Source organism: Echinops telfairi, unplaced genomic scaffold (genome assembly GCF_000313985.2).
Source record: "Echinops telfairi isolate 266 unplaced genomic scaffold, ASM31398v2 ScPeMD7_2;HRSCAF=8, whole genome shotgun sequence".
Taxonomy (NCBI): Eukaryota; Metazoa; Chordata; class Mammalia; order Afrosoricida; family Tenrecidae; genus Echinops; species Echinops telfairi.
In genome coordinates, this window is record NW_022103898.1 from 56,042,040 (window position 1) to 56,053,213 (window position 11,174).

An 11,174-nucleotide genomic window follows, 5' to 3' on the forward strand; every position below is an offset into this window, starting at 1 on the left:
CCCCCAGCCCTCTGCCATCCAGTTGCTTCTGACTCACGGTTCTCTAGAGGACAGAGCGCTGCTCAGACGGAGTCTTTACTGAAGAAACGGTTTCATCTTTCGCTTATGGAATTCCTGGAAAGTTTGAAGGACTGACCTCTTGGTTACCAGCCAAATTCTTTTCTTTCTTTTTTAAAAATCATTTTATTGGGGGCTCTTAGAGCTCTTATAACAATCCATACATCAATTGTATCAAGTACATTTGTACATATGTTGCCATCATCATTTAAAAAACATTTTCTTTCTACTTGAGCCCTTGGTATCAGCTCCTCTTTTTTCTCTCCCTCCCCTCCCCTTCCACCCTTGTGACCTCTTGATAAATGATAAATTATTGTGATTTTCATTTCTTATACTATCCACTCTCTCCCATTACCCACATTTCTGTCATTCGTTCCCCTCCAGTGGTGTGGGGGCAGTTACATTCTTAACCCATCCTTAGCATACTATAGCACTAGCTATATCATGATGCATTTGCTATATGTTCACTGTAAGCATGCTTCACAATGGAAAAAATCTACATCTGTGTTTTTTAACATCTAAGACTTCTATGCTTTTTGGCACAGCAAAATTGCAGGTACTCTTTTGTAACCAAGTACGACTAACACCTCTATGAGGGTTATTTTTTGATCACCTGCCGGCATGCAGAGACTCCTAATATTCAGGAGTGGAGAAAAGACCTTATGACTCTCAGCAGGAAGACAAAGGTCATTTTATTGTCATACATTAGTAATGCTGCCATGGAACAATAACTCTCATTATATGTGCTTCGTTCTATTTTTTAAAATTCTCTTTCCCTTTACGTGATTCCACTTTATTTTAAAATGCTGATTACAACCCATTAGATTGATTTCATGATCAATAATGCATTGTGATCTCCAGTTTGAAAACCCCTTCTTACATAATCTGTAGAGAAGAAGCGGCCAACTGGCAACCCACTAACCATATCTGGCAGGAAGATGTATTCTCTTTGGCAGGCTATGTCTGGCACTCAGTTATGTTTCACTGGAGCAAAATTTTAAATATTGGAGACTTCAAATAAAGGTCTAGATTTCCAGATTCTCTTGCGAAATACAAAAATATTTTTAATGGTTATCCTACCCACTGGCAGACATTGTCTAAATCTGAGAAGCAGCTGATTCCTGGTCCCTCAGCCTTGCTAGCTCCCCTGGTGACCCTGTTATCTCCCCCTTGTTACCTCCCTCCCATGGACTATCCACCTTCATTTAGGAATATGCTTGTGTTGCTTTGTGTTTCCTTATCAGAAAAATCGTTTTTCTTTACTGGATCAAAGATAAAAAACAAGACAAACATGTTGATGATGGGGTGGCTACAAGTAGATCTGACTCAGCTAGCATCTAACAACCACAAGAGTGCATTCTTTTTCTCACATTTAGCCTGATTCACGTATTTACGCTGCTTCCAAATCCCTGGGAGCATTTGAGTTCATGATCAACAATATGGAGTGTTCGATACAGCAGGTCAAGGAGTGAAGGCTGAGCAATAGCCACAATGAGAGAAGGAAGAGAAAGAGCCCTAGAAGCACACTGGAGAGGCATGCTCAGGAGATTAAGAGAAACCCATAAAAATAGAATCTTAAGGTCACCAAGGGTCAAAACATCCAATACAGGCTGCATGGTTCTAAGTCAATGGCAGTTGGGGATCTACCTGGCAAAAATTAATTCAGAGGATAAGAATACTGGAGTACAGAAGCTTGCCATTGTTTTGGTGGTAATATTTTTTGGAGTGCAGGATCAGGTGTCTCCCATAAATGTCCTACTATTTGGAATAGGGTTCATGAGGCAGAAGTGGTGATAGAAACCCTTGTCGCAGTGAAGACCATGGTGGCACTGTAGCATAACATTTGCCATTCATTAGCGAGTTTCAAATCATTTCCCACTGGTGGCTCCAGGAGCCTGACACTGTTACTGAGGTCAGACCCATGGGCCTGAAAATATTCTTATTAAACTTTCATTCCTTCCTAATGGCAGATACCCAGCTTCATCGTCTATCATTGAGGTAGATATGTGCAAATGAGTTGATATCTTAGGAAGAAAGCTTTGAGAGAAAATGTTATGTCATATATGAACATCATTTACAATCACACTAATAATGCCTAGAATAATATGTCATGTGAAAAATTTAGAAGTCTTAAGTTTCAGATTGAAACTTAATGAAAGAAAATTAATGAAACTCATGAAAGAATCAAAAGTTCCCCAGGAATTAACCACTGAATATTATTGCTTTAGAAAATCTGACCACAAAGGATGACATTCCAATGGCTAATAAAAACCTGAGGAAATGCTCCTGGTCATTAGCCATCTGGGAAATACAAGTCAAAGCAACCATGAGATACCACCTAATGCCCATTACTGGAGCCCAACTTAAAAAACGTAAGATCAACAAATGTTGGAGAGGGTGTGGTGAGGTAGGAGCTCTTATCCACTACTGATGGACTTGTAAATAGTTACAGCCACTATGGAAGGCAATATGGTGATACCTGAAACAGATGGAAATTGAACTACTAGCAATATCATTAGTGGACACATACCCCAAAGAAATAAGAAACAGATCACAAACAGACGTTTGCTCCCCCATGCTCATCACAGCACAGTGCATAGTAGCATGAAGCTGGAAACAGCCTACATTCCCATCAATAGAAGAGTAGATAAAAAAAACTGGTACATACACAGAGAATGGAATGCTACGCATCCCTAAACAACAATGATGAAACCATGGAACATCTCAAGTCTTGGAGGCATCTTGAAGACGTTATGCTGTGTGGAGTTAGTCAAGCACACAAGGACAAATACTGTATGAGTCCACTGAAGCAGGGCAGGTACAAGTTCCAACTTTCAGGGCATCCAGTCTTCTGGCTGGGACCAGAAAGCATGGTAAAGGGCCAGACCAGTGCCAATGAACCACACATCATCCACTCCAGCTAAGTCTAGTGTATGTCACTTGGCCAGAGGGCACCTTGGGGGTGAGGGGGGGTGGAGCAGCCCTGTCAGAAGGATGAGGCTTTCTGATGGGAGGGCCAGCACAGGAGAGGGGAGAGGGAACTGTCAAATTTGGGGGGAACATAGGTGCATGTCTGTTGAGGGAAAGGGTGGGGAGGGAGGGCTGACCTTCAAGTGGGGAGACGAGAGACTGAGGATGCTCTTGGGAGCATCAGGTGGGGAGAGTTTTTAGTGACGTGCAGCAGGTGGGCAGAATTGACCTAGGGCTCTGGGGGTACACCGAGAACCCAGGTAAGGTGCCCTAGAACATTGGGACACAGGATCCTGGATTTTGGGGGCACCCAGCAGGTTCCAGAGGCTGCATTGGTGAGACCCTATATGGGACTCCACTGGGTGAACTGGACTCTACCCGGGCACCATCTGTACCCTTAAAACACATGGTGTCTGAGGAAACAGAACACAGCTGTACCAAGCGGGGTGTGCTCTTGGTTGGCAGACAAATAAGACCTTGCCAAATCGATGCCCTCTTTGCTGTATTCAGATATGTATTATTCTGGCAATCCTGTGAAGACCATTCTGTTATATTCTGCTTATGTTTGTTTATATTAGGGTGTATCTCAGAGGTGCGTTGCCATTAGGGCTCACCCTCCTGAAGCTGTGTTTGTTTCTTTGGTTTTTGGTAAATGAAACCCAGGGACATTGAGCCTACAGGGAAAGAAAATATATCAAATATTTTTGGGGAAAGGGGATATAGAAGGGTTGGGGCTATAAGATAGAGATGTTGTCAAGAAGTCCAGGAAGGAAAACTATGTTTAGAGACTGATTATGGAAGCAATTGTACAATCATGTTTGACAGGATTCACTATGGAATGATATGACATATGTATCAAACTCCCAAGACACAGCAACAAAAAAAAAGGATTTTAAACTCGCAATAAATCCTATCTCTAAGTTAAGAGCAATTAGGTCTTACATCATGGCCCTGATCCATACTTATTTTCACGAAATGATCACTGGAGATAAGGGTGCTACACCAGAATATGGTGAAGAAAGTAGATGGTGCCCCACTATCAATTAGAATAGTGACTGCTTTCTTATATTCTTGTATTTAAACAAGTAGCCATCTATGCAAGGAGTCAATTACGTCCTTGCGGAATAAGCACATTACCTTGTGTGATTCAAAGATGACAATTACAAAATTTGATTTGGTGAGAAGGAAAGCATCAGAGCTAAAATTATGAACACCCAATTTGTGGTGGGCTATGGGGGATGGTGGGAGTCCCAAACCCACCTGCAGGATATCTGCTCATATTGAGCCGCTGGCAGATCCGCTGTAGCCACAGGCATGAATCTAGAACAGCCTTACTATCAGGCAGGGACCATTGTTATCTGGATTTTAATGGATCGAACTCCATACTTGGCCAGTTGCCCACCCTACAGACACAACCTGAATTTGGTCCGGGCACAACTATCTCTTACTTGTTCTACGATAGATTTCCCACCCACCCCTGGATTTTTGAATGTTGCTGGAGTCTTTTCCTTCTTACACATTATTTGTATTTTTGCCTTTATACTATTATGATTTTATCCTTACCACCTTAGTGCGATTTTGTTTTTATTGTTTTCTGTTGGGTCTCTCAGCTGTGAAGCACAGGGCGAGTGGATGCATAGCGATAATAATTAATACAGGGAACACAGGGATGGGGGTGGGTGATAGGGAGGGAAAGGGGATTTGGGGAGTAAGCAATGAAGGCCGGAGGGGGAGGGAGCACCAGAATGGATTGTGATTGCACAACTCATTTGAAAGGTGTTTTAACCATTGGCAGGGGTCGGGAGAGCATAGGGGGATGCTCTAAAATCGATGTGATGATTGTACAATCCTTCTTGATATGATCAAATAATTGAGCTATTGAATTGTATGATATGTAAATTATGTGCCAATAAACCTTTGGGGGGAAAAAAAGAAAGAAAATGTGAAGAAATGAAACAACTAAGCTCTCCTATTATTAATAAATAAATAGGCCGCGCTGCGCATGCCCCTTCCTTTCCGTCCCTGCTCTGCACGCAGCGGTCGCCACGATGTTGATGCCCAAGAAGAACCGGATCGCTATCTATGAGCTCCTTTTCAAGGAGGGGGTAATGGTGGCCAAGAAGGATGTCCACATGCCCAAGCACCCCGAACTGGCAGACAAGAACGTGCCCAACCTTCACGTCATGAAGGCCATGCAGTCTCTCAAAGTCACGAGGCTACGTGAAGGAACAGTTTGCCTGGAGACATTTCTACTGGTACCTTACCAACGAGGGGATTCAGTACCTCCGGGATTACCTTCACCCGCCCCCTGAGATTGTGCCTGCCACCCTGCGCCGCAGTCGCCCCGAGACTGGCAGGCCACGGCCCAAAGGTCTGGAGGGTGAGCGACCAGCCAGACTGACCAGAGGAGAGGCCGACAGAGACACCTACAGACGGAGCACTGTGCCGCCTGGTGCCGACAAGAAAGCCGAGGCTGGGGCTGGGTCAGCCACGGAGTTCCAGTTTAGAGGCGGATTTGGTCGTGGACGTGGTCAGCCACCCCAGTAAAGTCGGAGGGGATGCTTTTGTGGTGCATAAACCAGTAACCAGAAAATAAAATAAATAAATAAACTGTTACCCGCAAACACAATAAAAGATGACAAAACGAAAATACGTCCCGCGTACCACGACTCTTTGTTTCATAATGCCGGAAGAAGCAGAAACAAGGCAAAGGCAGTGTCTTCTGGGCTGAATGTCCTCTGTGGAAGCAGAAGAGTGCTTTTTCTTTCCTCCGTCAAATCTCAGGCGAGCAGTCCTAGCTGGAGCGCCTCTTTGCCTTTTCCTCGGCTGGGAGCTGGCACACCACAGCAAGGACGGCTTCTCTGTCAGAGCGCAGACATTTGTAGTTTTCTTTTTTCGGCCATTCCCCACAGAGCTGGGCCTTTAACAAACCTGCCCACTGTGCTTCTCTTGTGTTGTCAGCACGTGGCTTGTATTTATTCTTTCTATATCACAGCTTCCATGTTTTACCATGTTAGCAAATTGAAACGAATGCCTAGTCTAAAAGTATTCTCACGTGGAAAGCCTTGATTTCTTTGATTCTGAACAAAGGTGGTGCTTGTAGTTGGGCGCTGGCCAGTTGGTCCCAACTTACAAGGGCCGATGGACAACCGAGTGAAGCCCTGCCGGCCCTGCGCTAGCCTCGCAACTGTCACAGCCATGGTGTCGATCGTCTCATGGGGGGTCTTCCTCTTGTTTGCTGATCCTCTCTTTTCCTAAGTATGAAACCTTCTCCAGGCGCATGGCTCTCCTGATAACCCGTCCAAAGTACAGGAGATGAAGGCTCACAGCCTTACTGCTACCCACCACTTTCGCTATGCTTTTTCCAAGACAGATGTGTTTATTCTGCTGGCTAGCCATGGCATTTTCACCGGTCTTTGACAACACCATAACGCAAAAATATAAATTCCTCTGCAGTCTTCCTTACTCACAGTCCAGCTTCGCACGCGTAGGAGAGAACTGGAAATGGGTCAGGCATGCCTTCGTTTTCAAAGGAACACTCTTTCTCTTCAACATTTAAAGAGGTTGCGTGTCGCACATAAACCGTATGTATCGCTTTGAAGCACTGTCAGATCCGGAGCGCATAAACAGAGGAAGCAGAACGTTGTCAGAGAGACTGCTGGAACGTGGGCCGCTCGGTCGGAGGGCACTCTGCAGCGACTGGGGAGGAGCTGACTGCACAGGGAGAGTCAGCCACGGGGCCAGGAGTCAGGCAAAGCCTGGGGGAGAGGAGTCATCACCATCTTCACTTGCCTGCCTTGGGGGGTGGGGGTGGGGGTGACGCACAACTCAAGGCAAGTGGAAACAGCTGCAAAAATTTGTTAATGATCAGAACTTGGAATGTGCAAAATATGAATTTAAGAAAATTGGAAGTAGCCAAAAAGGAAATGGAACACAAAAAAGATTGATTTCCTTGGCATTGGTGAACTGAAATGGACAGGTATTGGCCATTTTGAATCAGAAAATCATGATTTACTATGCTGGGAATAACACAATCAAGAGTCATGGCATGGCATTCATTGTCAGAAAGGATCTTGCTAAAACCACCATGAAATACAATGCTCTCTGGGACAGGATTGCATATGTCTACCTTCAAAGAATCCCACTCAATAAAACCGTTATTCCAATTTATGCACCAACTGCAAAAGCTAGTGATGAAGAGATTGAAGAATTCTACCAACCGCTTCCGTCAGAAATTGAACAAATATGTAAGCAACCTGCATTGCTAATTATTGGTGACTAGAATGCAAAAGTTGGAAACAAAGAGGAAGGAATAGTCATCGGAAAATATGGACTTGGTGATATAAATGAAGCTAGAGATCACATGATAGAAATTCACAAAACCAACGACTTGGTCATAGCAAATCCCCTTTTTAACAACACAAAAGGCCACTGTACACATAGACTTCTCCACGTGGAATACACAGATATCAAATTGATTACATCTGTGGGAGATATGATGGAGAAGCTCAATATCAGTGACTAAAACCAACTGGTGAACAGACCACCAATTGCTTGTGTGTAAATTTAGGATAAAGCTGAAAAATCTAAACAATTCCACGAGAGACAAAATATGACCTTGTAATGCTCATGGAAGCGGATATCAGGAGATCGAAAAATGTATTGCATTAGGTAAACCTGCTGCTTGAGACATCTTTAGAGTATTGAAAAGCAAGGATGTTACTTTGAGGACTATGGTGTGCCTGACCCAGGCCATGGTATTTTCAATTGCCTCATATGCATGTAAAAAAGGGACATTGAGTACAGAAGACCAAAGAAAAATGGATATGTTTGAATTTGGATAAGAATTTTAAAATTGCCATGCACTGCTAAAAGGAATAAACCGTCTGTCTTGCAAGAAGTATGGCCAGAGTGCCCCTTAGAGGCAAGGACGGCGAGACTGTCTGACGTCCCTGGGACACAGGTCAAGAGAGACCGGTGTCTATAGAAGAACATCATGTTTGGGTCAAGAGGAGAGGCATGACCAAGAGGAAGGCCCTCATGGAGATGGGGTGACACGTGGCTGCAGCACTGTCTCAGGCGTAGGAACCACTGTGAGGACCACACAGCACTGAGCAGTGACCTGTCGTACATGGGGTCACCGTGGGTGGGAGCCAGCTCAATGGCACCTTAACAGCAAGAACATGCCGCAGACTTCCCCAGTGCAATCTACCCAAGGAGATCACTCAAACCTTTGATTTCTGGGCTGATTTGTCCAAGAACATTGACTGGTATACAAGTAACAGGAAACCCTTGCAAACTTCTGTCTGCTCTCCCTTATCTTGATTTGGCCTGGTCCCCTTGTGAAGATTTGGGCTCTCTTTACACTGAGTTGCAATCCACAGGAGAGCTTTGGTTTTCAAGTCCTCCTTGCTTTCAGCAAAGACGGTTATCTCGTTTGTCTATGGAAGATTTTCAGCGCGCCTTCCTCCAGTCCTAATGCCATCCCGATTCCACGTCGCTCTTCGCCTCATCCAGCTTTTCAGGTTACTGCTCAGAGTTCAGGTTGAACAAGTAGAGTGAAAAGGCACAACTCCAATACAACCCTCTCCTGATTTTAAACCGTACAGTGTTTCCTTCTGATTTTAAAACCAAACAGCCGTCATTCCGTTGGAAGGACTACTCCTTGGTCTATGTACTTTTTCCAAATAAGTATAGTTAAGTGTTCTGAAATTCCAATTGTTTTCAATGTTATCCACAGTGTGTTATGATCTAAATGTGACAGATGCCTTTGCCTGGTCAATAAGCATAAATAAACATCTTTCTGATTTCTCTTTGCTTTCAATCAAGATTTACATGATGTCAGTAATGAAGTCCTTTCTGCCACATCCTCTTCTGAATCTGGTGTAATTACTAGCAGCTTCCTGTGGATAGATATACTGTTACAATCACTTTTGAATTATCTTCAACAAAATTTTACTTCTGTGTGATATTAATTTTATTGTTCAATACTTTCCACATTCTGTTCAATTACCTTTCTTTGGAATGGCTGCAGATATGAATATTTTCTAGTCAGTTGGCCAGGTAACTGCCTTTCAATTGTATAGGCAAGTGGATGTTTCCAGTATTATATCTGCTTTTCAATCTTTTAAACTGGTATTCTATCAGTTTCTAGAGCCCTGATTTTGCCAAAAGCCTTCAGTGCAACTTGGATTTTCCTCACTCAAAATCATTAGTGCCCCTGCTACTTCTTAAAATGAATGTCAACCATTCTCTTTGTTACAGTGCCTGCATATTCTGCCTATATTCTGTTAATATTTTGTGCTTCATTCAATATTTTATATTTCATTCAATACAATCCTTCAATGTTGAAACTCTAGGCTTCATTTTTTCTCAGTTCTTTCATATTAAGTTATACTGAATGTGTTCTTCATTTGGGATTTTAAAAAACCCCATTTTATTGGGGCTTGTACAACTCTTATCACAATCCATCCATCCATCCCTTGTGTCAAGCGCCTTTGTACATTTGTTGCCATCATCATGCTCAAAACATTTTCTTTCTACTTGAGCCCTTGGTATCAGTTCCTCATTTCTCCCCTTCCTCCCTGCCCCCCCACTCCTATAAACCCTTGATAATTTATAAATTATTATTTTCATTTGGGATTTTTTAAAAACTAGGTCTTCGCACATTTTTTGGTATAAAATAATTTTAAAGCTTACTAGGTAAATGAAACGAATTCCTCAAAAGTAAATTCTCATTAAGTTCCCTGTAAAACAGTAAGCTTACATGAATGCAACAATAAAATGCACAGTGCTTTAGGTTCAAGACCTGTTTGGTTCGTTCCGCCTTCTTCAGATGAACAGCAGGTAGAGGTAGCTGAGACTGTGAATGGATGACCTTGCCCAAATGTGCAACATAAACAAAAAGTGATGCACAGAAGACCCATAACCCAAACTGGAACAATGCTAACTTTGAGTCCCATGAAGTGAATCCGCTGTGTAGGTGCGCCACATCCACCCAGTGCCAGCTGCGGTGGCACAACCTGCACTCTTTTTCCCCAGCTGGCATTTCTTCTCTGCAGGATGCTGGATCCTGATGCCTGAGCGGCCAATGCTTTACTGGGCGAGTAAAGGGACCCATGTTCATGCTACTGGTGGTCAGACCAGGCATGGTGGAAACTAGAGGCTGGCAGTAGTGCCATTTCTTTATAATACTTTACTTTGTCTTCTTAAGCTCTTTGAAAATTTCTGTTCAGCTTTTTACTTCATCATTTATTTCATTTGCTTTAGTTTGTGTGCATTGATGATCAAGTTCCTGTTGGGGCAGAACTGTTAAAATATTGGAAGTTCAAATTTGCCTAGAATTAATATACATAAATGCTCCACATTTATATAACCAGCTGTCTCACTCAGCGCCATCAAGCCAAGTTCAACTCATAGCAGTCCTATAGAACAGGGTAGAACTACCCCTGTGGCTGTCAGAGAGTGTAATTCATTATGGGAACAGAAAGCCTCATTTTTCTCCATGATATGAGCTAATTAACCAGGATCTAAGATTTTATAATTCTTAAATGAATACATATTAAGAATGTACTTTGCAATAAACATTACCATGATAACGTATTGTCCAGTATTAGAACAAATTGGCCAATATGCTATAAAGGGAAAAAGTGGTATATTACTATTCTAAAGAAGAATCTTGGTGGCACAGTGGGTAAAGTGCTTGGTTACTAACTGAAATGGTGATGGCTCAAACACACCAGCTACAACACAGGAGAAAGGTGTAGCAATCTGCTTCCAGAAAGAATTACAGCCACGGAAACCCTGTGGGACAGTTCTACTCTGTCCTCCAAGGCAATGTTTAATTGGTTTGGGGTTTTTTTTAAATCATTTTATTGGGGGCTCGTACAACTCTTATCATAATCCATACATACATCCATTGTCTCAAGCACATTTGTACATTTGTTTCCATCATCATTCTCAAAACATTTGTTTCCTACTTGAGCCCTTGGTATCAGCTCCTCATTTTTCCCTCCCTCCCCATTCTCCCGTCCCTCATGAGCCCTTGATAACTTATAAATTATTATTATTTTGTCATGTCTTACACTACCTGGTGTCTCCCTTCACCCAATTTTCTGTTGTCCATCCCCCAGGGAGGGGGTCATATG

General features: G+C 43.0%; 2 pseudogenes; one reads left to right on the forward strand and one right to left on the reverse strand.

Moving 5' to 3' along the window:
• Positions 1 to 5,073: 5,073 nt before the first annotated feature.
• Positions 5,074 to 5,594, forward strand: LOC101650309 (annotated as a pseudogene).
• Positions 5,595 to 9,858: 4,264 nt separating this feature from the next.
• On the reverse strand, positions 9,859 to 10,177 carry LOC115870454 (annotated as a pseudogene).
• Between the last annotated feature and the right edge of the window lie 997 nt (positions 10,178 to 11,174).